This window comes from Carassius carassius, chromosome 38, assembly GCF_963082965.1.
Source record: "Carassius carassius chromosome 38, fCarCar2.1, whole genome shotgun sequence".
NCBI lineage: Eukaryota > Metazoa > Chordata > Actinopteri > Cypriniformes > Cyprinidae > Carassius > Carassius carassius.
In genome coordinates this window covers 23,190,550-23,212,006 of record NC_081792.1, presented here as the reverse complement: position 1 = coordinate 23,212,006, position 21,457 = coordinate 23,190,550, and the positions used below count along the sequence as shown (strand labels likewise).

Genomic DNA, 21,457 nt, shown 5'->3' with positions numbered 1-21,457 from the left:
AGTATGGAACATAATTCTGTTCAGGAGATATTGTTTTGATGTTACTTCTGGTGTGGAGAGATTTGATGCACTGACAGGTTCAGCCCTAAAGGCTTGTTATTTCATAACAGCCGTACCGTGATGACTTGCCTAGAATATATTTCCAGCTACTATATTGCAAATGAATATAGATTCAATCAATATGTAGTTTCCTGTGGTGCTTTGAATGTAAGGTTCCTACGGTTTCCGTCTTACAGTGACAGAATTAATGTTCTTGTTTTTTTTTCTTTTTTTTTCTGATATTGCTCAAACACTATGTCAAATAAATACATAAAAACATATTTTCAACCAACGCAATGCAATTTGTCTTGAGCTAAAACATTTTAATTTTCAGTCTTGGCATTGTTAAACCCTTACTGTATTACTTACTCAGCAGGTTTGTCTCACCTTCCTACTCAAGAACACTGTGACATCCTCTCTCTATTAAAGACGCTCAGACCGCATTTTGAAAGAAAGAAAGAAAGAGCTTTCCCAGATTTCCTCGTTCCTTGCTAATGCGTCTTTGTGTAGAGCGATTTGGTTAAGCCAGTGACAACTTATGTGTGTCTGTGCTGCTAAGCCAGTTTAAAGTCATTTGAAATCTGTCGTGTCAGATGAGGCTAAAGTCACCTCTTTAAACTCCGTACATCAGGTACAGGTGTATGTGAAGAGATTGAGATTACAGCGGGCAAAAATTATTTAACTCTCTCTCTCTAGTTTTATTTTATGCCTTAAATAAATTTGATCTTTGTAATATCTCTACTTAAGAGGTTTTTTTTTTTTTGAGTGATTTCAGAAGTGTGAATTGGGTGTTTTTGTGACTAAGAATGAATTTGTATTTGTATGTTTTCATGGGTATCCTGTGATCTCTAGATCTGTGTGTTTGCAGCATGTGTCTGCCCATGATTGTGTGAGCGTGTACTTTGCTATTCATCGCGTCCCAGCTGCAGGTCAGAGGTCAGAGTGGGGCCCATTATTCTAGGCCCTTTAATAATGAGCAGAATAACTGCAGAGGTCTCGTCAAACTGCAGAAGCAAGCACTACAGCATAGATACATGGCTTTTTCTCTCACTACCTTCACACTCTCACTGAAACAAACAAGCTCCAAAACACATACCTGGAGTGCATTCTATGTTTACACCGATCCATACATTACAGGATATACTCTCCATTATTTACAGCAGAAGTGTGGTGAGAGGCAGAGCCACTATCCTGTTACTGAGCCTGTAAAGCAATCTGGCTCTCCTCTCCCCTGGCCTGGAACAGAGAGAGAGAGTGAGATAAAAACAGAGCCATAGAAATGCGAATCCCAGTTGAGAGGTTATAAAAAATGTTAGAAATCCCTCCCTTTCCAGTCCCTGTCGATCGATGTGTTCGGGTGCTGTCATGTACATCTGTCATCAAAGCTTGAGGTTGCCTGAAAGCTGAAAATAACATGATATAACAAGCACACACACACACACACACATATATATGGTGTTCATATATATATATTTATGAACCCTTAGTGTGCCCACTACTTGCCACACAACTGCACAAGGGCATTTCAAATGCTTGCTTTCAGGCCTGGTGGCAACAGTAGCAGTGAGAAGATAAGACCAGGGGTTCCTTAATGGTGTTTTATAGTAGCTGATCGAGAGGTTGCAAACAACTTGCCATTGAAGTAATAGCCAACGTCTGAAATGAAAAGAGGTTCAGGGTCAATTACAGAACCAGGGCTGTCTGCTCGGGGAGAACACAGCAGAATGAGGGGTGTAATTCGATTGGCTGAGAAAAGTTTCCTGGTTAAAGGGATGTAATAACGCTTAATTGCACCACAGCGTCCGGATCTATTACTTAATGGTGTGTATTGAGGTTTAAGAAAATCTTCAGGGGTATCCTTCTAACCTGGTAGCAGGGGTTTTTCTTAATTCTTTCGTTAAGAGAGCATTTAATACCCATCCTTATATTTGCAGCATACTTAACAGCATGTTTGAGGCCAGAAAATGCTTTTTATTCCATCCTTTCAAAATAAATAAATAAATAAACATGCTCAGGGAAATTATTTTATTACCTTTATTTGTACTTAATTTGCTTTTTAGGTGAAAATAACAACTTACCTCAGTTTTAGAGAGTGGAAATGTGAGTAAGTATGAGCGGGAGGCAGATACAGCTGCCATGAGCAGCAGGGTTAGTGCTCCTGGCTATAAAAGTGTCCTCTAGGTGGCGACAGTCTGCCTTCAGTGTGCTGCAAGCAAAGTGCATGAGGCTCGATTTATGCTGTCAAATTTATGTTTGCTTGTTTTGTTTAGTTTTTTTATGTAAGCGTGACTATAAAATGGTGTTTATGAACTGTAAGCTGCATGCAGTTTAAAATCTTTTGATGCTTCAATCCTTCCTTTTTATTTATTTATCCTAAATAGAGAGGTCAACTGAGCCGCTTAAGGTCAAACCGGTAAGGCAGGAGTAGCAATTAATGTAGCACTGGGGGAGGGCAGCGGGCTTGACACACTCCAGTTGTAAAGGTCAGTGATTGGAGGGAGTTTTCCGCTGGAAAATAGTGATGCCTCTCCAAGAATGGTCCATCTGGGCCATTTCTTTCCATTAAATGGAATGGAATTTGCTAATTCCTATTTTACTTTCTATTCTTTACTGTTTTAATTCATTTTAAATCAATTTTAGTTGATTATAAAAGTTTTTATTATTTGTATGTTTATGATTATTTTAATTCCTTTCGTGTAAACTAAGCACTTTGAATTACCATTGTGTATGAAATGTGCTATATAAATAAAACTTGCCTTGCCTTGCCTAAATGCACCTGAAAACAGAAAGAGAGAAGTGGAAAGAGGTAGACAACAGATCACGCTGTTGAGTAAATGCTTTGATATGCGGACTGTAGTTGTGCTTGTGGCATAATGCTGTTGTGTGGTGCAGTGAAGTCGCTGTGTTTCATAGAGATTGGGTTTCTGTCACCTTGTTTTTGCAAAACTGAGCGATAAAAGCGGCTGTCAGGTAATCAGATTGCTGCATGAGCTCTAGATGTATTGCTTTGGGAACTGAAGCGAAATACTGTCAAATGGCAAGGCATGAGAGAGTCAATGTATGACAATCTATTTAGTGCCCTCTTTCTCTTTCACACACTGTGTGTGTGTGTGTGTGTGTGTTTTGCGGTGGGACAGCAGGAGTGTGAGCACTGTCATGCATGCTAATGGTTCTGTCCTTGCATGCTGCATTATAAAGTCCATTTTGTGCATGTGTGTGTGCAGTGTAGGAGCGGGTATTAGTGTGTGTGTATGTGTGTGCTGGCAAATTGTGTCATAACATTTCCCCATTGATGGGAGTAACAGCCCATTGTTTCTTCTCTTCTCTTCTCTTCTCTTCTCTTCTCTTCTCTTCTCTTCTCTTCTCTTCTCTTCTCTTCTCTTCTCTTCTTCTCTTCTCTTCTCTTTTGTGGACTGATGCTTAGAGATTTTGAAATGCACCCCCCTCCTCCTTTAAGCTCTCTGCCTGAGAAATAGATGGTTTGTTTATGGCTTTGAGTTAAAGACAAAAGATCCTGTCCCAGCTTGTCCTTCTTAAGCTTTCGTGTATTAAATTTGTTCTTTCTTCTGCCCTTGGTGTCTTGTTCATATTTTCAGATGGTGCATTTACGCTGAATTATTGATAGGCAGTTTTGATATACACACATGATCGATGTGTTCTGCAGTATATGAGGGAAATCTAAACAGCTCTTGTCTGCCAGGCCTAAACGGTGCACATAAGACCCTACAGTAAATCCTACCTATATTTGTTTGATTTCTTCAGGCTTTATTCTTTCTAAAGTTGCAGGGGTTTTATTTTTTTAACCTCATGATCGCTGTTTGTGTGGCTGTTTATCGCATCTGTGTGTATTCTGAACTCATATGATCCTTATGCTATATGTACTCTCTCATTAATAAATCATCAAATTTAACCGAACAAGACCATACTGGAATGTTGCGATGTACGTCTTGAATTTCTTACACCGCTTCTTGTTAGCAGCATAAGAGTGTGACCACAAAAAAACTTTATTAAACTGTCTTTTAGAGAATGTGTTCATATTTTGGATGTCCATCTTTCTTCTACACGCAATCATCTATGTTGCACAAACAGACACTTGTTTTTTATTCATCTGCAAAGAAGCCTTTGGTTTCAAGTGCTTCGGATCCAGATTAGAAGAAGGACTGAGATTAGCCCAGTTCTTCAGGAGATGAAAATCAATCCTGCGAAGCCAGAAACAACAACAACAACAAAAATCCACCCGTCTGTCCTCCCCTCCCTTCCTCCTTCAAATGGTTGCTGATTTTCTTTGGGTGCACTGGAGTGTGTCAAAACCTTGGCATGAAAAATTTAGCAAGAAGGGGTGCAAAGATCTCTGTAGTTTTTTGGCACACATATAGGTGATTAATTACTGCACAGCTGAAGTGTACAGATATGTGTATAATAGCAGAGACATTTGTTGAACTGCATGTATAATGTATGGCAATTCTGGAAATCCAAGTAATGCCATTGAATTATTTATTGAGTTGTATAGCTCTATAACCCAGCTCTGTCTGCCATGCATGGTTTGGAACCCCAGACCCATTTGGGAACCAGTGGGCCGAGGGCATTAATAACTCATAAACACATTCATAATTTTACCCCGTCCCTGTACAGTTCCGCTTGAACGATGGAATTAATCTTGAGAAAGTCATTGTGCCGGAGTCGTTGGACTAGATCTACGACGTGGCTCTGAATGAATGGATGGATGGGTGGATGGATGGGTAAATGATACATATGGTCTGGAGAAATGAACGGATATGGCTGTCGGATTTCGTCCTATCCTTCTTTGAGACCAAATACATCTTATCTCAGTGAATCCGGAGCCAGATAGACTGCAATAGTTTACAGTGTCCTAGTCTGTTCCTACTGTTTCGTTTTTTTTTTAATTGTAGGACCTGTGAACATTAAGAAAATCAAATTTTAATGTTTTAAATATAAATATAATAAATACATACTGTAACATACAAGAGACAAAATGTGAAGCGCAGGGGGTCGCCAGGACTGGAATTGAGAACCGCTGATGTTAGTGTGTCAGGCAAGTAATGCTCTCATAGTGTAGATATATTAGTTATATTAGTATATTAGATTAGTTCTGAATGTGAACAGGAGAAATATTCCGGCAAGATTTGTTAGAACACAAGATTTGACCCTCGAGGCAGAAAACATTGAGGCACTTAAACAGATTTGCTTGGTCAATGGAAAGAAACTCAGGGAATGACATACTGAATTAGAACTGCCCAAAACGGTTTTATGTTTTTTAAATCATATATTGAGCAGTACATAGTTCAGGATACGTTTGTTTAAATCATACCTGCAATAAAATGTTCTTTATTCTCTATTGATTTCACAGTAAATACCAGTGTTCTTCTTTCCTTGTCTACAAGGATGTTGCACGGTGGGGTGTTTGGGAAACAAGTCCCAGTTACTCCCTTTCAATATTTGTTCTGGCTCCTCCACGCAAACAGTAAGGGCTAAAGCTAGCCTTGCTAACGCTTAAGGGCATTGGCGTTGGAGTTGCTGTCAAAGGTTTGGTTGCTAATGTGCTTGTTTGTTTTGGATAGTATGATAAGCTAACACTGATGAACATGGTTTAGACTGTGTCAGTGATGTCGGGCAGAGTGACGTCCACATTTCAGATGGCTTATGGTTGCGTGTACACCACTCTGTCTCTCTGGCACCAATTTCCAGATAGCCTTTTTAGTCATGTGGCCCTTCGTTTTTGAGATGAGACATTCAATCAGACAACTGCTCTTTAATTAGAAACAAAAACATCATCTGCATGTTTAAATGATGCAGACGTTAAGTTAGAAATCTGCTAGGTTACACGTGTCAAATGGTTGACCTCTGCCCTTGTTCCCTCTGTCTGAATGCTACTGTAGCAACTTGTAAATAGTTAATGCTAGCTGTGTGAACAGTGTGGCTGCTAAACATAAAGCCAAAATCAAATTACATTTGGATATAATATACATTGAATTTAATGAATGAATTGAAGTCCTACATATCATGCACACAGTAACAGATTTCACAAACTAATTTTTGCATGTGCACGGTTCGTGATTAAGATCTAGTATTCGAACCACTGCAGTAATTTTATGTAGATTAAGCAAACCGCAAGTCGCACCTGTTAGTAATTGCAATAATTAATTCCAAACTTTGTAGCCAAAGACAACAGCAAAAACATCTAAATTCTGCTTTTAATCAACGCAAACAGATCGTTTTCTCTGCGTCTTCACAGCAAAAACACACACAGCTGTCTGTTGCGGCCTGTTTGGCCACAGGGAAGCAGTCCTCTCAGCACTGTGCTGCAGAAATCGTAGAGCATTGTTCAATCACAAGCTGTGTTCTCTCCTTTCATTATTTGCAGATTGCGTCAGTTCCCCTGCAAGGCTGCTCTAGACCCCGAAGGGTTCTTGGGATACCTCCCATGGGGCTACTTCTGCTAAACTGTTTAAATGGCAGCATCCACTTAAGGCTGTGTTTGTTTGCTTTCCTTTTATTTACTTCTGTCATTCACCGGGTTTCCTTTTTTTTTTTAATCAAAGGCCTAAGTTCCTACATTAGCATTAAAGATTCAGATCTGGGAATTTGCATGTAGTGTTGTAGAAGGTAATGGTAAAAACGGCATCTTGTTTGAATGTTAAATGACGTGTTTTATGTGTTGGCAGTTGCCCAATAAACATTTACATTTTTTTTTCTCTCGACAGATGTATTCTTGGTAAATTTTCACACTGGGAATTGTGGTCTTTTCTTTCTCTGGGAAGTAAAGAGAGATCTGCTTTTTACTTCTTAACTGTCTCCTTTTTCTCGCATCATGTCATTTTATGATTTGCGGAACTCTTTCGGCAATTTCTAACAGACCTGTTGCTGGTTGCAACGTCCTGATGCCATAAATGTTGTCAAAGAAAATAGTAATTAAATAATTCCTGTTAGCATAAACAGTAAATTTGTGCAGTTCTTGTCCACCTTAGGGTGATGTTCGAACAAGTTCTTCATACTTCTCTTGTCTCTTATTCCTCGCGCTATCCTCTAGCTTTAGTGAAATACCTAAATATAGCTCCTGGCTCTAGGTCTGTCCTTCCAGTGATGTGTTGTGCACAGGAAGATGGATCTTTTTCGAGATATTGGATTGTCATGTGACAGGGCTGGCTGGTAACACAAACCATGCATCTGTGGCTTAGTCAAGTTTAATGAGTGAGCTTGTCAGTACTCATGTTTTGTACACAGTCTTATCTGTCTACAGTTACATATTTTCACCTGCACTGATGTGCTGAGGGCTGTCAGCACCCAAGGAAAATGGCTGGCAGTTTAAATCAGGCTCGTATTTCTGTTTGTTTTTCTTAACCCTATATATATATATATATATATATATATATATATATATATATATATATAGCCATCCACTCATATTTGGAAAAGCAGTATATCAAAACATGTTCATGTTATAAGCAAATATAAAAAAAATAATGCACCTTGAAGGATGCACCACCTTTAAGAGAGTCATTATTGGTGCCCTTTTAAAGTTGATCAATCCACGGTGTCTGCGCGATTGATTGATCTAAAGAGTGAGAGGTTCATAACTGCCTGGTCCAGTCAGAGGGTTGTTTTCTAAGAGACTGAGCTGATAATCGCAGCCTCACTTTCTCTTATATGATCTCTCTACGCTCTTGTCATTTTGCATCAGAGGTGCCATGGCTGATGTCGCTGATGACAAAGTTCAAATTTCTGATGATTACATTATCTTTTCACCATAGCAATCTTCACACCTTTCTGTGAAATTTGTTGCCTCCATCCTGAGCCGGATCTAAGGTCAGTGAACATTCAGGGCTTAGAGATATGAATGCCTTTGTGGCTAGGTGTTTTTAAAATAATATTTCATACAAAAAAATCTATATATACTTTTTTGGTTGTTTTGTTTTTATACAATCGCAATATCTTGACATTGAAAAAAAATCATCCTTTGAAATATCTTGGAATTGGAAAGACATTAGGGTAAATGATGAGAACATTTTCTTTCTTTCTTTCTTAGTGACAAAAAATTTGCAGACATAAAAAAAACAAGTAAAGACAAGTTAGCCTACAGAGAAAAAAAAAGAATATTCAGGACAGAATCTCACCCTTAGCACCATTATGAGGAATTTGAGGCAGAAGTCAGTATTTTCATAACAAACAAAAGGTATGGCGAAGCCAAAGCAGAGGTCACTTTCAAAAAACAAAAAAACAAAAAAAAAACTCATGGAATTTTACTCAGAGCTTTTGGAAAGGCAGGAAGAGCAGTCAATCATTCCTCTTTATAGGAAGAAGAGATTGGAGGGCTGAAAGGAGAGAGAAATCTATTGACTCAGAGCCTTTAGCTGCCTCAATCTCCCATATGAAAGTGGAAATTTAAGCACGTTTGAAGGCAAGGTCGGCTGAGTTTATAGCTTTAGATTATGCAATTGTTTCTTCAGGGGGTTGCTGATTAATTCCATACTCTAGCTGACAGGTTCTTAATGCACAGCGGACAGGGCTGCTGTGGGACATTCTGACAGCATTGCATTTGGCAAACCTTGCTTTTCTCAATTTATACACACGCATAAGAAGAGATGCACGTAGCTGACCCTGAGAGAAATGGAGAGAGAGCAAGTCACCTTGAAGTGAAAGACAATTGTTCAGAGTGCTGCCACAACTGATGCAGGCTTTTATGTGTGAGTGTAAGTGTTTTTGTGTGCGTGGCATCTATTTCTGGAGTTGTTTGGAGAGCAGTCTAGCAGCTTAACAATGCTTTCTTTCATTACTATATTGAATCATATTGTATATTTAATTTTGGACTTTGCTTATGAATTGTTTATCATCTTCCCGTGACCTAAATTCAAGGCTCTGCTGCTCTGCTGAGTCAGTTGGTAACATTTGAATCTTTATCAAAGCATTTCGAATTGCAAAGGAAGGCTGCTGTGCTAATGAATGGGGTCTAATGGAGTCTGGTCTCAGGGATTCTGGATTCTACCCCTGTCTCATGGGAACCACTTTACGTGATCTTTGTTCTGGTATAGATTATATCATATGTTTGTAAGAAAAAGCATTTGTGTTGAAGTGGTATGCTATAAACTAATTTGGTAAACTCATTTGCTAAGCTTGTTTCCAAAATGCTCTGGGAATAGAGATGTTTAACCGCTATCCTTTCATTATGCGTTGCAAAGCACTCTAGCAAGTTTGGTGTTTTGTAGTTAGTGGTGCTTGCTCTAAGGCTTATGCTATCATTCATACTTAGGGACAGAACCTGAGGTCTGCATCTCTGCATGGAAATGACCACCTAAAACCATAACAACCAACTCGAGCATCCCAGTAAACACCAAGAACACCCTAGCAACCACCTAGAAAGACACTTTTAGAACAACCATTTAGGTTTTGGCAGTAAAAAAAAAACATCTAAACTTCTACTAATTAATCTTCTGCTGTCCACTGGGATTGCAGGGTTGAGTTTGGGAGCCTTCAGGAGCCAATCAGAGATGACCACCTCCTCTCTCTTCATCTCTTGCACTCCTTTAAGCTCTGTGTTGGACATAACACTCTGAATTGAGTGTACTTTATTTTCAAACCACTTATTTATTCAATATATTTTAAAACCAATTTCACACGCCGGCCTGATGGTCTGTGGAGATTGTTCCAGCATAACGGCAGGAAGTTGTTTGGCATGAAACAGCCTCTATTTTGAGAAAGTGTGTGAACTGCTGTGTTAGGGATTTCAGGGAGAAGGGGAGGAGAAAAGCAATATTTCATTCCCTGAGACTGTACATGTCACAGATGTGGTTCAGTGATACCAACACAAGCGGTCCAGTGACATAGCCAGCATCCCGTTTTAAACTTCTCATCTTCTTTGAAGAAAAAAACTAAGCTTCCATTAACAATAGCTGTGCTCATAAAAGCATGCTTATATGAGAGATGAGAGGCAGCTCATATACTCATCACTGCTCCTTGATGCATTAGTATTTTCTGCATTCAGACCTCTGAGAGGGTTGCACATAAATAATCCATCATTTCTTCTGCAGAGATCAGGTTCGTTCATTCATTCACATCGGACTTCCCGATAAGTACATAAGGTTTCTTAACATACACACATTTAAGGTTCTAAATGGGTCCTTTGCATTCTGATGTTTTCTGATAATCATGCATTTTTAGGATATCAAAATAAACATGCTTATTGACCTTTGTTGACAGGAATGAAATACAAAACATCTTTTATTTTTGACAAGTTTTTATATTTTGATAAAATAGCATATAATAGTATATAATTTAATATTATATATAAAAGGTATAATTTTATTAATAACATAACAATTAAGGTTAGGGTTAGGGTTAGGGTTACAATCTTGATATTTTGTTGCAACTTGCAGCTCCAATGTAAAACCTGGATCCTGAAGCCAGACCAGTTGAGAACTTCTAATATAAACAGTTTCTTCCACACACACCCACGACGCAGAGGCCAAAGCAGCATGACTCGCACAACACCTGGGGGTGGCTTAGGCAAAGCTGATGATAGCCTCAGCTCCCAAATCACTAACAGGTGGTCCAAGACTGGGCTGCACTCACTGTCTGTAAACTGCATGGGGTGTTTTTCAGTGGATGTCTTTTCTAAGGGAAGATTAAGTAGTCTTTGACCTGCTGCACACTACTTTTAACACCTTTAGCTTTAGTTAACCCTATTGGTGGGAGCTGTAAGGCTATTGGCTGAAGGCTTGATGTGCTTAAATAGGTTTAGCTTGGCGTGCCCATTATCTGTTTTGCATTTGAACGACAACCAAGTGTTTTTACCTCAGCTCAACTCGGGATCCAACTTCCAGCGCGCTCCCACACACAACCTCTCAGATACTTATCCAGCGATAATTCAATCTCTTGCGTCGAGGCCGGAGAATCCCGACCACAGCTCCATTTAAGTTCCCAGCTTCAGCCTTTTAACAGCGAGCAGATAGGAAAGATATCGAGGGCCGATGTCTAGTTGGATGTATTTTGTGGTTTGGCTTGAAATTTTCTAAAGGCCCCCGTTATGTAAAATGGAAAAACTAATAATGGAGACTCCAGCAACATTTATAATTGCTTGGTGCACTTCTTACCAACATGTGCTGTAAAAGTTTGATGTAAAAAGTTGAGCGCTTACAGGGTTTAGGTTACAGTTTATCTCTCAATCTCGTTTTCTTGTCATACCTCATTGTCTTTAATGAGGAGATGCGTTTGGGATGAAGTGGGTTGATATAGCTAGCTGCTAAGAAGCTTGGGCAGATTTGAGTGTATTGATTTTCCTGTTCTAACTCTGCTGTCTCCACCCTGCGCTACTTAACTTTTACATTCTTCTATGCTGTGTTTATCTTTCGTTCCCTCGCCGTATATTTTTCATTGCTCTGCAATTTTTGCACTAGGGTTGTTAGATTTCCTAGGAATGCATTATGTAAGACGTTGCATTCAAGGAATTCATTTTAAGATGATTTTGATTATCAAAAGCATAAATGTAAAACTTTCTCTCTGTGTGTGTGTAATGTTAAGCACAGCTATCTTGACTCATTATTAGATGTATTATTAGATGTTTTTGAAGTGCTCTAAAAACTATGAGGTGTCCTTGGGGAGGTCTGGACCACCAGTGAAGGAGAATTTTCTTTGTGTGAGGCTCTAGGCTTTCAAGAGCAACCGTGGACGATTAACTAATCAATTACACGGCAATGCATTTCATAGTGGAGAAACATGTGCCGTAGCTCTGTTTCCTGAGCTGTGCCGATTCGAAACACCCTGCACCCTGACCGACGTCTGACGGCATGCTCCAGCCGTGAACCCAACGGGTGACTTATTCAATGAGAGAAAGCAGATTGCACATGTGTTTTTTTGTCTTCATGTTCAATGAAGCAGAAGTGTGATTGACATTTCCAAAGCAGTACCTCAAAGCTGCCAGCAGAAATTTTTAACACCCTTCCATTCAAGAAACACATTGAAAAGTTGGCATCATATATCCAGAACTGCTCTTAATTAGTGCGCAGTCCATTTGTGTATGGTTCTGTTTCTAATGTACTTAATTTCTAAATGTACTTAAAATCTTATAGTATCATGTTTGCGTTTTTAGAAACAACTTAGGTTTTTTCTAAACTACAGGCTTCAGATAAGGATTAACTGTCACACTGTTTTGTGCTAACTGTCTCATCCGGGCTTCTCTTTCATGTAACACCTTTTTGAAATTCTAATTAGTCCCACACACTTCATCCAAACGAAATCAAATTATGTGGGAGATTTCTGCATGGGTAAAACATGCAGTGCAACGTGGGAAGTGAGGTTGTTAAGCTGTCAGTGAAATCGAGGGGCATATTTTGGTCGAACTGCAGGGCTCATTACTTGAAAGGGAATAATACAGGAACAAGAGGTGCAGAGAATAAACCGGATTCTTTATCTCCATTTATTTCTCTCTTTCCCTTAGTTTTAGTGTGTGTATGTGTGTGTACATATATATATATATATATATATATATATATATATATATATATGTATATATATATATATATATATATATATATATTAGTGCTGTCAATCGATTAAAAACTTTAACTAGATTAATCACACATTTTTTCTGTGATTAATCGCAATTAATCGCAATAAAAAAAGAAATGTTTTTGTACGTTTTTAATATATTTTTTAATGTAATAATTTCACAGTTAATCAAATTAATGTAGAAACAACATAAAGACAGTATATTTTAAATACTTGTTTAAATGGCATCTTTTTATGAATGAAGGCCAGTATTACTGATATTAATACAGCTACTGATTTTTTTAAATTTTTTACATTTATTATTAGGCTTCAAAAATATAACAGTTTTTAATTTAAGTAAACTTAAAACAATGCTAACATAATAAATGTCATGTTTACTCCTGCCCTTCCTGTCTTAACAGTTAGGAAATATACAGAAATTTAATAAATTTATCAAAGTTATATGCAGTCTGCACTGCATAAACTATAAATTAAATAGTTAATCCTTATTAAAGCTACAAAAGTTATTTAGTCATTCTCTCACAACTCTTTTTGTTCATTTTAGACTTTATATAAATCATTTAAGATTGCTCTTATGAGGATAATCGACAAAACTGGCACTTTGGGATGTTTATTGTTAGTTCAAGCGCTTGAGAACTGGATTCTGGCGCCCTGTCTATGCATTGTGTGTGTGTGTGTAGCCTACGTGTGTATGTGTCACATAAGGGCATTCACAGACAGCGCATTCTCTTTTGTCTTGCCACGCTTGAAATGTTTAAAAGCATTTAAATGAATAAGAGCGTGATCATATAATGTAAAGCTAGCCAACGGATGGCAGAAAATACCGATGCTGCGTTAATTGCGTTAAATATTTTGACACGTTAAACCAGACAAAAATTAATCGCATGCGTTAACGCGTTAATGTTGACAGCACTAATATATATATATATATATATATATATATATATATATATAAATATATATGTGTGTGTGTGTGTGTGTGTGTGCTCTTGTTTTTGTGACATATCAGGACACAACTTTGTATAATGAGATGGGTATGACACAGGTATTACAAGGAAAGGGTGACTTATGAAGACAAAACCCATGTCCCCATTTTTCAAAACGCTTATAAATCATACAGAATGAGTTTTTTTGAGAAAGTAAAAATGCACAAAGTTTCCTGTGAGGGTTAGGGTTAGGTGTAGGGTTGGTGAAGGCCGATAGAATATACAGTTTGTACAGTATAAAAATCATTACGCCTATGGGATGTCCCCACTTTTCACAAAAGACATTCCTTGACACTTAAACCCATTATTTATTGGATATAATATTATATTTACTTATTGATTTTCTTACCAACTGGAAAAAAACACTCAGTTCCTAGAATGACCCCCAAGCCTTTTGCTCTCTCTTTCACAAGTCATGCTCTCTAAAGCCTCAGAATGGTTAAACCATCCACCAAGTTTCGACTTAGAGAGGTTATACCTTGTATCACACCTCTAATGTGCTTAACTGAAAAGCCAAGACACTCTCTCTCTCTCTCTCTCTCTCTCTCTCTCTCTCTCTCTCTCTCTCTCTCTCTCAAGCTCTCGTTCTAACTCTGTCCTTCTATCCTTGACCGTCTGCCTCAGGTCTCACTGTGGTGTCGTAGAGGGTCTCAGCATGAAAAATTACACAGTAAAAGCCTTTTTATATATCATAATAAGCTTAAGAAATGTATTTTCCACTTCACTTGTTTTAAAAACTACGACCAGAGCTGTAAGGGTTAGTTGAATGTCAGAAAGCCTTTTGCTTTTCACATTCAACAAACCTAAGAGGCAAGGGTTGAAATGCAAATATCTTTTTTTTTTTTTCTTTTTTTTCTCACTGTACTCGTACTAGAAAACAATAGACACCATCTTTTCTGTCTTTTCTATTAACATTTGTTATGGGATTATATTCTGCTTTATCCAAAGAGAAAATTGGGTCTTATCTGGTCTAAATGACAGTTGCTACTGACTGCAGCCATGTCGCCCGGACAATTGGGAGATAGAAGCAGGACTGCCCTGAAGCGCTTATAATCCCAGTCGGGATTACTGTAATCTCCCTCTCTTCATTTTTGAAACTGTGATTTGTAAAAAGAAATGGTGACTAGATGTGGTTATTGTCACTGAGATACACTGTAGCTTAAATATGCATAAAGGCATCTTTTGTGGCTCAGATCACTTGATCTGTAGTTATGATAAGCACTGGAACTGAAAATCCCAATAATTGCTCTCAGAAAGGATATCATGTATTCAACACACTGTAAATTTGTGATGCGATCTGTGTTTAGATTTAAGCCTAATTTGGCCAGTGTTCTTTTTCAAGCATTAAAATAGCATTTAGTTAATAATTTTTGGAGAGGCTAGGATCACAAAAGTGTGTAAAGGGAGACATAATGTAATTATTATTAGCTTTAGTTATGAATATTAATGAAGTAACATGACATACATCCAATGGTTCTAACTAAATTGCAGGCGGTCATTAAAACAAAAATTTTAAAAGTGACAAATTGAAAAATCTGTCAGTATTTTCTCTGATCCTTATATTTCAATTGACCTTCTTTCCTTTGTGAAACACAATAGATGATATTTTGAATCATGAGTCCATTTTTGTGTTGCTTAGACCCCAATGATGTTCATTGTATGGATTAAAAAAAAAAATAGCTGAAACAGTCTCCAAAATATCCTCTTAAGTGTTTCACAAAAGAATGAAAAACAACATGAGGGTAAGTAAATGAAGAGCAATTTTTTGTAGTCAAAGCAAATATAAAGAGGTTTGTAAAGTGACAATGGTTGTTATGCTCCTGTCTGGGATCATTTTAGGACAATGATATCACTCAGAAGTAGCATCCATCTTACATAGACATCTGGGACGTACACAGATTAGACTTCAGCATTAATGGTGATTTATCTAGTGTGTCCGTGCACATCAGCACTGCTTAAACTCTTAAACAACAGAAGCAGTGTGCCGTGGCTATTATTTTTAAAAGGTTCCTGTCAAATCCAGGCTTAGATAAAAACGGATGACCTGCGGTGTCTGTTGGGCTCCCCGTAATTAATCAAGATGAATATAACTCTGACCACAAATGTCTAGAGTCATGTGGCGTTAATTTCAAAGGAAGCAATTAATTTTTCAAAACTTTTAACTGGGGGTCTGGGGCTGGGAGCAGGAAATGAGCGGCGATGGCATTTGGTTCGTTAAGGCCAGACGATTGATAGGCTCAGTAACCACAGGAAAACACATGACCGGCTAATTGAATTTGATTACTTGGTAATGCACTAGAGAAATTACCAAATCAATGCTCGTGCCATTCTTTGTCTCTCCCCCTATAATGAATACATCACTTGAGAGTCCGATTATTCTCTTATTCATTTGATTCGGCTCAGCACGCACAGGGGTAACTTGTCCTGGTCTTGTTTGCTATGTAGTTGTAAACATTGATCGCTATTTGTTTATGAAGCTTTATTGTGTACATTTTGCAAATGCTATTCCACCCAGGGGCCTAGTGTTCAAACAGCCAAACAAACAGACGTTTGCCCTTGAAACCTTTGATTTTTGGTAGCCTGTCATGTCAGATGGCTGTTTTACACTCAATTAGGGAGCTATTGGACCCGAGTCTGTTTGCAGTCAGAGTTTGGTTTGTTTAGTTGCTGTGAAAGTTTTCTTCTGGGGTACAGTTAATGTCGACTCCGGTACAGTATGCAGTTTTGTATGAATAAATCTAAATCATGGAAGTGAGCCATTTTTGAGGTTCATTTGCATCTTTGCATGCTTTAGCTCACATTTACCAAAGATTAATGCATTTTTCATAGCTGCTTCTCTCCAAATAAAAGTTGTGGTGGTAAAAAATATTTGGAGAATAAACCCATATATATTCCTCCTCATTATGATAGGCCTTATACAAGAATAAAGTCACACAATTATAAATTATATATATTTTTTAAAGAATGAACTAAAATAATGAAACCATGTTTGAGGTATTTTATATTTAATTTTCTTTTAGTTTAATGCATTTCTCATTGCTGTTTGTTCCAGATTAAAAGTTTTGCTGGTAAATCCAATGCAACAAAATATGAATAAATCAGTGAAGCTGACATCTGTTATGGTGGTAAACTATGTCAGCAATTTAGTGAGATTTTTCCAAAAATTGAGCAATTTAGCAATTTAGTCTAAATAAATAAATATATAAATATAATCTCCTTATAATAATAGACCTCATACTAAAATAAAGACATACCATTACATAGTAATAGAAACATTAAAAAAAATATATATATTTTAAGACACTATTTTATTACAGCACATTAAATAATCAACTCAATTAACAAGAAGATAGGTGTTTGTGTCTATATGACAAATCTATATAGCCACCATCCCAAAGAGTGAACAGGATGGGTTTTTTTTTTTGGGAAAACTGTATATTTGTGTCCACTTGGCAGACTTGCAAGGTGAAACTGGACAGTTTTTCTACGTAATGCACACACATTCTCTTCTCCGAGTCGTGTTTGTGTTGTCAGACAGCAGAGGGCAGATATCTGGCACACCAGAATACCCAGATGCATTTCACAAGCTGGAGAGCTCCAGTGACGTTCCAAAGGCAGATGGGCATCTATGCTGCGTAAGCATCTGTCCTTTCCCCCATGGCATCTTCCCCCCATCTCAGTACCTTTAACTTACTGTGCCTCTACATTTCTCTCTGTGTTTGTCGTGTAAACACGCTTATGCATACACAGACACTCTCACACACACACAAACACAGATTTGCTTGTCTTTTGATCATTTGTCTTTATTGAAAGGAGAACTCTGGCTGGTCACTGTGAAAACACTCCAGAGAGGGCACTGAGGATTCACTGAAATAGATGAGCCATTTTCTGCCTATCTCTTGAGAGAGTGTTTTTCTCCCACACACTCCCTTACACATACAGATTTCCTCTCGGTTTGTTGCTTCTCTTCGGACTGGGAGCTTAAAGAAACTTTTTACTATTTGCGATGACAACTGTGTGTTTGTAAGAGGTGCAGGAGTTTGCTTAGCTTTTGTTTGGGGAATTTAAAGTTTATGTTCAAAAGTTAGCTTTATCTTACAAAACTTCTTTGGGTAGATTTGGGGGTCATACATTTCGATTCATATACATTTTTATTAGTACTTATAAATTATATAAAGTAATAAATATATCAATTCAATTTAGAAAAAAATAAATGTATAAATGTAAATATTATATTATATTTTAATGATGAAAAAAATGTATTTAAAATAAAATAATATTATTAATTTTATACATTTTATTCATTTTAAGAAAGAAGTTTAAGATTATTATTATTTTATTTATTTTTTTTTTTTCTTACTTTTAGGTGTGTTTTACAGGTGTTAATTATTATTAGTATTATAAGTATTATTATTTCTAATGGCATATTATGTAGTAAAACAACATGAAAAGTAGAAGAAAATGAAAACTGGAGCTGTAGGTTTGCCTGTGTAGAAGTCCTTTTTTTTTATTATCAAATATTAAGAGTTAGCATACGTTGAAGTAAGAGTTAGCGGTTAGCCTTTGTCTCTATTAATAAAGAGGTATCTGCAGTACCGCAGATGATGGTCCAGAGCCCTCAATTAAAAGTTAAACATTTAAATTAAAACAGGCATAAGTTTACTAACAGCAATAAGTAGTGCAGGTCATTAGCTGTCTGCTAGCATGTAACAGCCTGACTGGATATGAAAATAGCAGAAATGCAGTGCAGCGTTATTTATAAAATTCAGCTGATGGCTACCTAATGCCGTACACCTCTGTGTCTCATTAAAGGGGTCATATGATGGGATTTAAAGTTTTAATTTATCTTTGGAGTGTTTCAAGCTGTTTGAAAATAGATAAGATCTCTAAATTCGTCCACTCCCACCTAAAATGCCTTGTTTAAACAAGCCCCCACATGTCTATGCCACGACGTGGAAAGGTTTGCAATGTTCACGCAAAGAAAGAAGGCATCTTTATTGTTGCTGTTACCGCCACCATGTTGTGGAGACGCTGTTTGTTTCATTACAAAAGCGAAACTACTTTGTTTGGCCTTCCCAAAGAGGACACTGCTAGAAATCAGTGATTAAGTTGTTTTTACAACACTGTTCCAGAACAGTTCAATCCAAATATTCAGATGTAAGCAGCGCATTTTATGGAGGATTGTTTCCTGATCCTGAGAGAGTAGATTACAACACAGGCTGTTCTGACTCAGAGTCTGTAAGTACGTTTTCATATTTAAAGGATTTGCCACTAATGATTCAAATCATGTATAGTGAGCGAAGGCTCCCAGTAAGGGGTGTAACATTTCCGCCATACGCTTGAGGTATTCGGCCAATCACGACGCACTGGATAGCTGCCCAATCAGAGCACACCTCGCATTTCAGAACAATAAGCTTTGTAAAAATCGACATGTTTTAGAAAGGCGGGCATGGAGGCTAAACAATAATATATAGTATGTGGAAAATAATTTGGTTTTTGAACCTTAAACCACATAAACACATTGCATTACACTAAATACACATTTTTAGCTACATCATATGACCCCTTTAAATCCAGGACCAAGAGTTGTAAAAATTACTATGTGCTATTTGGCAGGAGACTGTGTGATCTATACTGCTGTAATGTACTTTTTATTAGCTTTTAGTTGTTGATACAAAGCCTTTATTTATAGTGGATCATAGCAACACCGTTGGAACGAACAGGAGACTTTGGCTGCCAGCCTGCAAGATTGTGTTGTGTTTTTCTTGATTGTGGATATTTGCAGGTTGGATGCTTCTGATGAAGTTTTTGCTAAAGACACAGGGCGAAGAAAAGATAAATAAGAAGGCTGCATGGAGTCGTGCATGACCCATTGCCGCCACGACCAGCGGACACAGCTTGCGTAATCTCAGAAAATCCTCATGAAACTTGATTTAGACCAGCACTATCCTCCTTGCTCTATCGCTCAAACGTTCTCTCCAGGGGGAGTTTGCACACAGGCAGGATGTTGTAAAACACTTCCCTGAAAAGTACTCTTATCAGCCTTTTAAAACGTAGATGTGTGGACGTCATATTCCTGCATCTTCCTCCATTCTGGCAACCCTGCAAGTATGTTATTAACAGACAGTGCCTTTTAGACCTTGAAATGCCATGACTGCGCGCATCAATGCTGTGCAAAAGGTTGATTTGTCCCCTGACCCTTTTGCTAAAGAAAACGTGCTGCACTTTTTTCTCAGAAATTAAAGTTACATAAGTCAAAAGAAAGCAGAGTTCGCCTTGAATTTTCAAAAGACTCATGGCAATTACAACGTTAGCTGTAAAGCTTTCCAATCGCTGATTTAGCTTTTGATTCGGCTTCTGCATCTGCGCTTTTTATCAACTGCTGGGGTTGAAAGACACGCTCCATACCACAATAGAGTGTCTCAACAAAGCTACATAAAGGTCACGAGGGTAAGGAGAGGCCAACGTGACCTTTCACACAATCCCACAATCCCCTCCTGCTGTGAATTGGCCATCTCGTTTCATCATTTAAACAGTCAGTGACATCACGTACCATTCAGATATCTTCTTTTGAAGTCCAACAGTGCATTGAAGAAAAATATTATATCACTTTCTAGCAAATCTCCAGATATTGTTTTATGGTGTAAGGTTTCAGAAGCAAATAAGAAAATAGAAAAGATAAACATTGTTCTCATACTTTGATTACATAGCAGTTTGCTTTTTTATCTAAGAGACCCAGATCTGTTTTCTTGGACCTTTTCCTGGTCACATCCTTCAAATGTCTTTTGAAACAACAAGTTGATAATAATTTTATATACCGAGTACATGTGGTAATGTCAGGCATAAAAGCGTATGTTAGTAATAAACTACGTTTCTGCACTGCATTACTGTGCCATCAAGATGTCTGAGAGGTTTTATGATGGTGCAGAGAGAGAGAGAGAGAGAGAGTGGATGGGAGGGAGAGGAGAAATGAACCAGTGCATTAGTCTCCCTAAGTCTTGCATTTAGCCATGTCAATATTGTCTGGACCACAGCTAAGTCCAGATTCTGTTCTGTTCCAATTTGTATTGACTCTGTGTCGGAGCACAAACACATTTTATGGCAACATTGATGTAACATTGAGTAACTGAAACCCATAGGAGAGAGATCTGTGTGGGTCGTCGGCCATTGATGAGACTGAGAGAGAGAGACAGGAGTGGACGTAACTCTGGAAAAAAATGACAAACAGGTCAAGTTTACTCAATAAAGCACTTCTTATTACTCACCTTTATCTTTGTTTGGTGAAACTGATTGGTAGACGTTGAGACGTTCTTTTTTTTCTCCATATAATGATGACAGATATGCAAAGTCTTCAGAGCTGAAGTATAATATGCTTACCTTGCAAAAAAGTAAAAATCTCAAAATAAAGAAAAAAATCTAATATAATATGATTTAAATAGAAATAATTAATATTTATTAAATTTAATAAATAATTTATTAATTATTTATTTCTTTATTTTTCCAAATAAACATAATATAACAAAGAAAAAAATAAGAATAAAAGCAAAAAAAAAAAAGAAGTGAATGGGATGTTCCCTGATGGATAAAGAGGGTTGTGCTTGTGTGGGTGAGTGTGCAAAGCTTTTAACAACTCATCCTCTCGTTTTCTTTTACCAACAATCTCCATCCTCTTCATTCCATTTTCTGACTTGCGTCTCCATGCTTATTTGTATCTAACAGGTCATTAAGTTCACAAATGTGCAATTGAGTGTTTTGGAGGTTTAATTAGCATGTTTCCTTGGCTAATTAAAATGCACAAATCTAAGGATTAAAGCCCCTCTCCATTTCTCCCTTTTTATGAATAATTAATCAGTCTCTTTCACCAGGAGATTCTGTTGCACACCAGGACACATTTCAGTGTTGCGCAAGATGTA

General features: G+C 37.6%; 1 protein-coding gene across 1 annotated transcript in view; it reads left to right on the top strand.

Moving 5' to 3' along the window:
* Positions 1-21,457, top strand: part of LOC132119591 (protocadherin-17-like) — a 59,967-nt gene that overhangs the window by 4,394 nt on the left and 34,116 nt on the right. The gene's annotated exons all lie outside the window — the stretch shown is intronic.